This window comes from Nelumbo lutea, chromosome 1, assembly GCF_056320005.1.
Source record: "Nelumbo lutea isolate HS-2025 chromosome 1, American lotus-T2T, whole genome shotgun sequence".
Classification (NCBI taxonomy): Eukaryota; Viridiplantae; Streptophyta; class Magnoliopsida; order Proteales; family Nelumbonaceae; genus Nelumbo; species Nelumbo lutea.
The window spans coordinates 116,983,062-116,994,794 of NC_142684.1; the positions used below are offsets into that span (position 1 = coordinate 116,983,062).

The window sequence follows — 11,733 nt, forward strand, 5'->3', positions numbered from 1 at the left end:
GTCTGTTCCCAAAAAATTCTAAAAAAAAAACCCATAATCTTGGTTGTTGAAATGTCCTAATCATATGCTTAATTTGGAAACTATCTACTACCTAAAATTGGCAGTTCTGAAGGGGAAAAGAACCTTGCTGGATCCATAACTGATCACACTTCAATGTTTTTTTGTTTTCTTTTTTTTTTTCTGTTTGTGTAGATTAAATATTCAAAATTTTGAACAGTCAGTCTCTTAGATCAAACTTTTTTTTTTTGTTTTCCACAGTGCAAATCCATATAAAACAAAACAGAGAAGGACACATATATTAGCAATTTGGTTAGGAATATTGGCTTTGACAAACAGTTAAGTCCCTATCTTGGTTAGGATCCCACTAGCCAACTAGCTAGCCTTGGTCCCCACCCACCCTTGTTAAGTGATCCAACAAGAAACATAGAAAAGATCCTTTGAAATTTGAACATTGCAAGCCCTCTCTGGTCCAGTCAATTACTTCTACAAATAATTGCAGGGCCCATTTGGCTAACCATAAAGCTCTTGGCCTATTTGGGTACCAGAAAGCTTTATCTAGGCTTCCTTACATAAACTTTATTTCTTTTTAGTAGTCACATTCCATCTCTAATCTTCCATTCTCTCTGTTGTATTTTGTTCTATTATGCTTTGAAATTCAACATGAAATAGACATTAATAATAAGACAATTGAAAAAAAATTAAAAAAAGAAAAAACATTCTCCTTATCTTTCTTATTTCATGCCTAGTATCAATCAGAAGAATTTAAACACTTTCAATAAGGCTTCAAAAAAAAAAAAAAAAAACAAAGAATGGTAACACTATAATAAATCACTCTGTTGGTCCACATAACCAGTGGTCCAGACTCCAGATTACAGATAATATCATCTTGGGATTTTAATGAGGATGTCTTCCATGGCTATCCTCGCTATGTAGAATCAATGAGGATGTCAGAACAGGCTGAACGTGGCGAAGTTATATACTGAGGACATGGATGAGGTGATCTAAGTCCTGCCAAGCTGAACCATCTTTGTTCTGACTTTCGGGGGAGAGTAGGTAAAGGTGGTTCCTTTGAGGTCTGCCTGAAGTTCCTTTATCAGGGGGAAAGGAAAAAACCTAAAAGTATGCAACCTTTCACTCTCGGAATGAGAGGATACACCAACTCAATAGCACAAATGGCATTTCTTCCAGAACTGTAATTTTGATCTCTACAATCCGAGCAATTGAGGTCTAAGGTTGCATGCATGTTGCAGTACAAATTTCACTTGCATTAGTGTAAATGCATGGGAGTGCAAAAGTTAGTATACTTGTACTTTATATTTGAGCACATTTAGGCGGGTATAAATTCTGTTTATTAGATAAATGGTGGCATGTCATCCTCAAATCAGTATTTATACCATTATGTTGATTTTTATGCATAAGTATTGATAAAAGATGGTCTTAATTTATGTGCACATCAATCATTAGGGGAGGTTTTATTTTAATGTTTATCCAACCGTTAAGTGTTTATTCATTATTCTGCTGATGTGGCGTCCAATGGTGCCTAATTGTTAATAAACGATTTATCAAATATTTTTCTTGATTTTGAAGATAAATCAAATACAAACATTCATTTAATAAACAAAAACTATACCAAATACACACTTAGTAATTGGTCACTCAGCCAGGTTTGTACATGTGCGTTCACACTAGATCCGAATAAAGAATTATTGAGATAAGAGGATTTAGGTGGTTCAACTTTTGCAAGTGTTTTTGGGATGCAAAATTTGCACTTCCAATGAATGCACATAGAGATAAAAAGTACAACTAAAGCAAAACTGAAACGGGTGCAAGTTTTGCACCTGATGAAGATTTGCACTATAATCAATCAAATGCAGCCTTAGTTAATCTAACCAGTCCCAAGACAAAAAGCTATATATGTTTGGTTTGAAAAATTTTAAAAGATTTTGTGAAATTTCTTATAATCGAAAAGTTCACATCAAACAATTTTGACCTCAGAAAGACAGCTCTGGCTGTATTCTCCATGAGGATTATTCCAGTATGACCCCCGGCCCATATGAGAAAACTAACAGCGTTGAATGAACCTAACTGTCCTATCAATAAGAACCTGCTTTGACGTTCAATGAAATCATAGCCATTAGGTCTTCTAATCACCATCCATAGATAAGGTTAAAGGTTCTTATTATATCCATGCCAATGTGGGCATCCAAACAGTCTTCAATCGTGTATGTTAATTAACTTTTGAAATTGTGCTCTGATCCGAAACTGAAAGTAGAATTAGTGTTGAAAAAATTTATATAATCTGTTCGGATGATGGTTGATTTGGCCGGGGATGCCATGCGGCTATCTCCGTGGTCGCTCATCTCTCAAGACACATCAGAGTTATGTGTAATGGAAGAGTACGACTAAGAAAAAATGTTTTACACGTACAAGAAAATGGACTCCGTCGAGAAAGAAGAGACCTCCCGAATATCTTGACAGATGCCTTTATCTCGATAACTCTGAAAGTTCTATCCATTTGGGACACAGACATTCAACTATAAATAGGTATACCCCGTTCAAGATAAGGGACTTTTGAAAGAACACTCTTTGAATACCTCTCTACAATATCTTTTTGATTTGAACCAACATTATTCTAACCTACTTGGACTGGCCACATCTTTCTCTATCCAACTAAGTTGAGGGTCGGATTACCCAGGGAACAATTCCTCAAACCTATAACCTTTTTTCCTTATTGCAAATCTCGATGCACGGCTTAGGATTATATGATTATATCCTCGATTCGGAATACCCCGGATCGGATAGCATCATAATCATCCCAACGTCCACCTTTGATGAAATGAGAGAGTTACTGAAACACTGAATGGATCATTTTTAAACTTGGAATCTTTTTTTGCATTTCACTTTCAGCACCTAAGAGTTGATCAAGCACCACCTTGGCTGATAAGCATTGGCTATTTTTGTGGCAATGGGTCGTCGGGTCGAATCATTGATGTTCAGTTTCAGCTGGCCCAACCATAGTTTAGACAAAAAGATGGAAAGGCTGATTGATGGATTTAGTCAAGAGTGGCCATTACTCAGAAGAGGCCAATATTCTTATCCTCAAACCAAAACCCATTCAAGGAAATGATCAAAAGTAAGCAAATATAAAATATCATTTTCAAAACAAATGTTCTATCTTGAGAAAAATGATTCTTATTGCTCTTTTTAATACCACTCTACAAGTTGCAATCATATCCATCGTAGCTGAACCACAATATATCTTGATAATACGTGCAAGGAATTAAAAGATAATGCTATTTATGTGTATGTATGAGAGAGAGAGAATCTCATCACATGTAAAATATTTTTAAAACCCAACAACTGGTTGGTGGCTCTATCGTTAGGATCTGAGCATTGTTGTAGCAGAAACCTGGGATCAAATAGTTTGAAGATTTTTTTCCCGCTTCCAATAGAGGCAGTTGAGTAGAAAGACCCATGATCATTCATTAGCTTCTAAAGAGTTGCATGGAGATCCATAGTTTCTTGTAATGTGGTATAGAGCTTTGGAGCTTGCGTGCACTTCTTGGTAGTAAAATTCGAACTATAAAGAGTCTTCAAAATACAAGATTGGTGATTTGAAGTAGCAGCAAAACAATCCGAAACCCAGAAACAAGATTTGCAACTTGCGAAGAAAAGTAAGTTTGGTGATCCTATTGTACAAGTGATGCCAAAACTCCAAAGCAAAGGTATATATGGACTCTAAACCATTTGCATTTACGCCGACTGATTAGAAGTAGGAGCCGTCATCACTGCCTAAATTCCAGATCTTTTCAGGGCAAAAAACAACAAACATTATGTCCTTTTCTTCTTTTTCCATGTTATTGGGGAGAGAGGACATGAGGAATGCTAATTGATTTACAGCCTGCAGATATCCACAAACTTGGCTGAAGAGGTCAATAACGAGACATATAGAGATCACTCAACCAAGTTCCAAAGTTAATTCCAGAAGCACGCACTGAATAACAGAACCAACTTCAATCAATGCAGCTGCTGGTTCATGAACACGATAGATTTTATTCTTTATGTGTTATAGCAAAGTAACGTGTCTCAAGGGAAGGCCACAGCAATAATCACCTGTTTAGTTGTCTAATGTCTACGTTTGTTGGGGGAGGAATGGAAGTCGGTGATTGGGTTTGGCCCACGCACGCCTCTGGTGACTGGTATATGACAGAAAGCAAGCAAACACCACCACCCCCTATGGAATTGGAATGTATCGATCGACGGAGCAGATAGATTCATAGATAGGTCGCAAGTGCCTATGGTCCTGTTATTTTCAGCATTCGCATCTTCTTTCCATCTCCATCTTCTTCCACAAAGCTTCATGTTGCCAAGTCAAAGACGTCCCTCTATCTATCATTGCTGGTTAAAGTCAACATTCAGCGACTGGGGATGTTGATTACTCATCGAAGAAACCCTTCTTTTTTTTATTCCTCATCAGTCTTTTTTTTTTTATCACGAGCGGGAATCTGAACAATGATACTATACCCTCCCCCTCTCTAGAGGTGTGGGGTGTAAGACTGTAAGTGAGCTGAGCCAACTTAGTAGCTACTTGAGCTTGAGCTAGGCTTTCTAAACACTCAAATTCAGCTTGAAGATTATTTATAATATAAATAAATAAATTTATAATCAAATTTCATAGTATATTTTTATTTATAATATTTCATAATATTGATTTATTTATAATTGGATTGAACCGAGTCCAGCTCGAGTAGCTTGTGAGTATTGACACAAGTAGAGTTTGAGTATGAAACTCAAAGCTTGGTCGAGCTTGAATCAAGTCTCGAGCTTCAAGTTTTTGAACCAAGCTCAAGCTCAAGCCACCGAAAACTCCGATTTGACTGGCTACCCTGGCATTGTGTTGTGTAGTAGAATAACACAAAAATGAGAGAAAAAAAATCAAGCCCGATCAATCTTAGACTCTCTGGCCCCTTCAACTTATAAGGAATCACTTTTCTCACTGGTCTTCACTTCACATATCCAAGCAATCTCAGACTCAATCTATTCTCCCAAATTTCATCACTTACTGGATCCACTTCCAAGTTTGTTAAATAAGTATATTTTTGAACCTATACTTTATGTAGTTCCATCCACCTTGGTGTCATAAATATTTGCCACATGTGTTTACGGACATGTCATAAATAGTCATAACCTAGTTAAATCCCCCTCTGAATATTTTAAGTAATGTCTCCGGTGACTGGTTTTTCTTTTCATTCTTGTGTGGGTAGGCTCTCTGGTGTATTAAACTCTGCTATATTTTCAGTCATAAGAACCCAAATCTTATATTTTAGCATCTCTATTGTCAATTCTAAAATTAGCTTCTTACCATGAGTATTTGAGAGCTGACAATAAATATACCATTCAGGACTTCGGGACGTGCTTTTAACCAGTGTGCATTATCAAGTGTTACCGGGGCCTCCCCATCCATGAGCTAACCGGGAGCTCATCATCCCATTTTGGAAGATGAACGAGTCTCCTGCCACTGAAGAATTGTAGCTAGGGATGTGTACATTTGGCTACTGAACCGAAAACAAACCGATATAACCAAATAAGCTAGTCTGGTTTGGTTCAATTTGAATTTTTAAAAATTCAGTTTTCGGCTTGGTTTTACCATTATTTAACCAAATTATAAATGTTAATATATAAAAAATAAAAAAATATATTAATTATAGATGTTTAATATTAATACAACCCCTCTATATTTATAATTATAATTTCTTAAAATAAAGGTATGGTGATAAAAAGATTAGACCTTGAATACCTACTATTAAATTTCAATTCCCCTTTGGGCTTGCATTATATTTTGATTTGCTTGTTTTAAAGCCCACGAATGTGGTCTTATATGTTGGTTTAAATGCAAAAAGTCCATAAAAAAAGCCCAAATCGATTTAAAACTGAATAAAATCAAATTGAATTCAGTTTGATTTACAGAAGTGATCAAACCAATATCGATTAAGTTCCAAATTCTAACCAAACTGACCGAATGAACACCTAAAATTGTAGCCTTTTGAGGGATAAGGCTGAATTTGAATCCCAGTTGTCAACTGTAAAGGATTATAGTTTGTGAAATTTTAATGAAAATTATATCAAACAACCACTGGTAAAGTACTCAATTGGTATTATGGGTTCTGTTAATAACTACACAAAACCTCGAGATAAATAATAGAATCATGGAGATATCATGACTCATATGCACAAAATTATACAACGATAATAACAATCCATTATTGATTACTCGTATTTCCTACCATTACATTCTTGTCCATATAAAATAATTTACTTGTAATTTTCTTGCCGCTTGACATGCGTGATATTTAAAGGTCAAGGGAAATACCTAGAACTTGGGCAAATACAAGGAAAATACCCAGAGTAGTCTTATTTCACTCCATGAAGCCCACCATATCAGTAACAGAGCAGGTAAGCAAACATAACAGGCATCGTTTGCTGAATTAGCTTCCATTATCCTTCAGACAACAAAAACTCAACAGATGACTGGTCAGCAGCTCACTGAAAAATGAATTTTAAGTATTGAACAGAGAAAAGTATCGGGAAGGGGACATAACCGATAGAAATAGCTTGTTTTGCAGGGATCCCAACAGTAAAATCACATCTCAAAATTCAGCATAGTCTCAGCTTGAGAGATGCCGAAATCTAGTCTAGGAGAAACAAGGAGATTTGAAAGTTAGAATGTTGCCAACAAGAGAAAATTGTACAAATCCCTATAAACATTAAAATCAAAATTCCTGCCAGCCTGCCATGGAGATGACCATGGCATGCATGGTGGCTCGTAGTCATGACTGGACCTCTTAGTTGGTGTTCGTAGTCATCTCATGGTGGCTCGTTTTGGTCCAGGCCACGGGATGACCATGGCATTCGGTTGGCTGTGGACAGGAATGGCCCACAATATATCATGTACTGGTCCCGTCCACAACCCAAAATCTCGACAACGCATATCTCATTGATGTCGTTGGTCCACAACATTTTCACACTATTTTGATATAATACATGTGTCCTACATACTTTTCTTTCTTTTTCACTGTTGGAAGTTCTCCACCACCGGGCATTGCAAGCACAAGCCTGACGGTGCTTAATTTTTTAAATATTAATTTTTAAATTTTAAAATAGCATTTTAAATATTTTTATCAATAAAATAATAAATTTTAATGTTAATTCTAGCACAAGCCCAGTGGTGTTCATTCTCCACTCTTTTTCATTTGTTTAAATATTAATTTTTTAATGTTTTTAACAATAAACTAATACATTTTATTTTTTTAATTATTTTACTATTTTTATTAAAAAATAATATTTATTGGTTAATATTAATTTATCGATGCCTTTTCCAATTTATTTATCATATAAAATACAAAAACTACATATTTATGATTGATTGTGTAAATTACTTCATAAACTATATATAAGACGCATGGAATCAAAAGGTGTAGTGTGGACTGGTCCAAACCACACCCACAGTGGGTGTGGACTAGTCTAGTCCATACATTCTGTTCATAGTTCAGAACAGTTGTGGACTGTGGTGTGATGTAGATTGGTCATTGTTATAGTGGTGTGGTGTGGATCAGTCCGCACTGCCCAATTTCTCATCCACACACGTGAACGTTACAATGTTCAGCAAATCTAATCAGCATCTACTTTTGAAATGCAAATAATTTTTTAATAAAATCCACATGAACCAAAAATAGATTACTTAGCAGTCTAATTAAACATAGTCAAGAGACCTAAAGTATGTGCAATATATTTACCAAAAACGTATTGTGCAATATTTATCCAATTCAAAAGGTTTAGAGAAGTGAAAACAAACCATTGTCAAAGATGGAAAGTATGAAGAGTAGACTCAATATGGTAAAATAGGGGCCATTGCTTGGTATAGTGGTAAAATCTTACGCAGACAAGCATGGACATGCAGGTTTGAATCTGACAATATGCTAAAAAAATGCTAAGCATTAGGACAGAATTCAGTCCACCCCTCCCAACTCCCAAGACCCCAGATAGCTGGGACCAAAAAGGGGGGAATGGACTTGAAACCCAATATAGTATTCTGAAAATAATATTCTAACAACCAAAAACCAAATATAACATGCCGAAATCCTGCATGGACTCATAATATGGTGAAATAGTTTCTCTATAGACTACTAAATATTTACACAACAGGGTGGTACACTCCCAAGAACTATTTGGAGTTTTGTTGGTATTCCCTGTTGGCATGCAGAACTTACAAGGAGTTGAATGCTTGTGCCTTTTGGGAGGAAACCATTGTGGAAATTTTGCATTGTCTATCCCTCAGCCCATTTGGAATCAAGAAGAATAGAAGATAGACAGAATTTGAAGAAAATATAGTAATCCATGGACCAGCACCAAGCTAATTACAATTGGAGCTGCATTTTGGGCACCTCTATCTGATATATCTTTATTACAAGGTATTGTTAGTAGTTAAGTCCCATCCCTCTTGGAAGATTTTAAGACAATAAAAAGAGCCCAAATGGAGTGAAGACTTAACCATGTACAGGCCTTTTATTTTCTCCTTCAATTGGTCTGAAAATTTCAGAGATCCACACACAAATCTGACTATCAATTAAATGATTCTAAGTTGTATGAAACAAAAAGTTCTGGACAAATTTTAAATGCAGAAAACCAATAAAGAAGCTTCAATAATCAAATTATTCAAAGAGAGGAGGAAAGCTGAAACCTCCTTCAGTGGAAAATAAATAAGTCTCACATCCCTCTAAATAAAATATATTCAGATCCTTGAATGCAAAGCAGGGGGAAGAACCAAGAATTTAAATAAGGAGACTAGGAGAGCTTACAGAATTTAGTGTTATATGGGTCAACATTATATGATTAGATTCAGCCAATTCTATTCCATTTTTTAATCTATATTGGAACCAGTAAAGAGATCAAAGCCCCTATATTGGCCCTATAAATATAGTCAAATGTAGTTGAACTTTTAGAAACTTAAAAAAAAAAAAAAAAAACAAAATGATATTTGAAGTTTGCATGGTTCTAGGAATTGATATTTTGGAGTTTCTTCCTATTCCTTTTTTCTCTATTTTCCTTTCTTTCTACTATATCAGATCCAAAAAAAGGACAATGAATAGAGCTTTGCAGACAAAATAATCTCTTGAATAAGTAAAAGATAACCCAAGATTAGCACAGTGTAGTTGCATGACACATAATTACTTAAGCAACATGGGCCTCATTAGATATAGTAGAGATCAATTCTAACCCAAACTGATGTATTAAATCCTCAACCCTAACCCAACTTGATCATAAAATCAGATTGAGGATAGGTAGAGTTTCACCACAACTATCCAAAATTAAGGTCTCACAAATATTAAGGAAGAAGATGATGGCATCTCTCCACCATTTGAGAGGAAATTCTCCTCTCAGAAAGCACATATTAAAAGGCCATTAACAATGTTGGTCTCAGTTATCTGGGGTCTTGGGAGGGATAGACTGGATATAGACCTAACCTTTGGATTTTTTATTTATTTATTTATTATTTTTTGCAGAGTGGCTTCTCTCAGATGAATGCATATTCTCACACTTGTCAAGTATTGCAGGCTCAAAACTGGATCCTTCATTCATGTGGAAGAAACGGAGTACATACCCATATATAGAGCAGTACATTTTACACAACAAGAAAACAGGACCCTTAATTCAAAATTGGATCCTTCCTTCATCCTAATTTGCACAACAAGAAAAGAATCATAAGACACTGAATTATAAATATATCTCCCCTCTAGACTTTTCCATGTCAGGCTCGTTGGAGTGGATTTTCATGCGTGGATTTTGGGTCAATTACTTGGTCATATGACATGGGACCAAGTACTGTAAAACGGACCTTATTCTAGGCATTCTTTCTGGACCTTAACACATTACCCTGATGTTATTGAACCCTATATGCAAAAAAGGGCTCTTGTGTGCAAATAAAGATACGGCCAAGTGAGGGAGGCCTATGCTAAATGCATCACAGCATCAGAGACACAACACAACCCAATTGGCTGAACCGAGCCTCTCATGGTTTTGGAGCTGAAGTACTTCATCCCTGCCACATAATGCAGTAGTGCAACAAGATTTGGTTCAACCACAAGCTTCATCAAATACCACTAATGTGTCCCCCTTCCATGTTTCAAAAGCTTTCATGTTTCTCCAAGAAGTATAAATTTAAGCACCTCTACAATTAGATACCAAATAAATATTTTGGTAATCAACGCATACATCCTCTTCGCTTTCTTTCAGTGTAATGCCATAAGACGTGATAAAATTTCTGTGAAGAAGAATCGAGGCAAAGAATTTCATACTGATCAAAAAACAAAATGCCATGTAATTTTATCACGAGTTCATTTGAAGAAACGTGCCTAGTTATAAGCTGGTCGACTAGAAAACATTGCGCCCTGCTATACATCAAAATATCAATATTATGAGTTCTGGTCTAAATCAAGACTTCAATCCGTATAGGGGACATTAATGTGCGAAATCAAATGTTACAGACCTCATCAATCAAAAGGCATGAGGATTTTTAATCTTTAAATTAAGAAAATAATTAATTCTAATGCAGAACAGAAGAATCATTCCTGTCTTGTTTGGTCGTTTCAATTATGTATGTAGACGATTGTTTCTTTCAACCCAGACAACAAAAAAGATGTATAGTGCAAGAAAGCTTATCAATGGGGCAAACAATAATTATGTACCTTGAAAGTCCCATTCAATTTCGAATCTCTTGACCATTCCAGTCCCAAGAGTTTGCTCGACATCTGGTACGAAGCCCTGAACACATCGTCCCCGCAAACCCTCGGTGACACCGCAATGGCCCAGGAATTCTTGGCACGGTCGCAGCAGGGTTCAAACGTCCTCATACCTCAATGCACGTAAGTGTACTTGAACTTACAGTTCCCCGAGCCAATCACGTAATTAGCCGAGACCTTGTTAGCCGAATCGAGGACAATAATACCGTCCAAAACCATCCGGTTATCGCCCCGTCCGTGAATGTAAGTCAGGTTCAAAGGTTTCTCCGCAACCCTAATTGTGTTCATGAAAACCTAACATCTTGGACGGAAGAGGAAGGAAAATAGTAAAATGGCTATGGAAACCCTAGTTTTCTTGGAGATGGGAGACTCTAATTATTAGGAATTGAAGAATTACATTACCTGACTGAAACTTGGCTCAACTTGGCTCCTAGCTGTGACGGACGACACCTGAGATAAAGAGGAACGTGAAGGCCGGGGAGCTCTCCCGGCAGGAACAATCCGATGGCTAAGTTAGAATTATGAGGAAAACTCAAGGAAAACACAAAGAGAGTTAAGAGTGCTGAAAGTACTAGATTCAATACCTTTGCTTCGCGAGGGTTGGGGTCCTTGGAGCTCAGCCACGTCAGGCGGAACTGCCACTGCCCTAGCCGTTACTGCCAGGGCTGAGATGGCGGGTGCAGGCTGCGGTTGCAGGGTACAGACCCGTCAGGCATGCTATGTTTTTTAGAGATGGCAGGCATGATGCCGCCTGTCGAGAGAAGTGGGCGCTGCCATCAGATCCGGCAGGTACGAATGTCAGGTGGATCTTCCCTGCAGGTTGCCGAGCTACTTTGCACCGAACCGCCTGGGGCCGAGTTACCATGCATCGAGGTGTTGAGGTACCCCGAGGTGCTCACATTGGAGGCGAACCTTAAGCAAGTAAGAACGAGAGTGT

At 37.0% G+C, this 11,733-nt stretch overlaps 1 long non-coding RNA gene across 1 annotated transcript; it reads right to left on the reverse strand.

Annotated features, from left to right (window-relative positions):
* Positions 1-6,134: 6,134 nt before the first annotated feature.
* On the reverse strand, positions 6,135-11,317 carry LOC148876995 (uncharacterized). The gene is made up of 2 exons (XR_016105512.1): positions 10,743-11,317; positions 6,135-6,692 (listed from the first exon to the last, which is right to left on the reverse strand). It is a non-coding gene; the product is annotated as an uncharacterized LOC148876995 (long non-coding RNA).
* Positions 11,318-11,733: the final 416 nt, after the last annotated feature.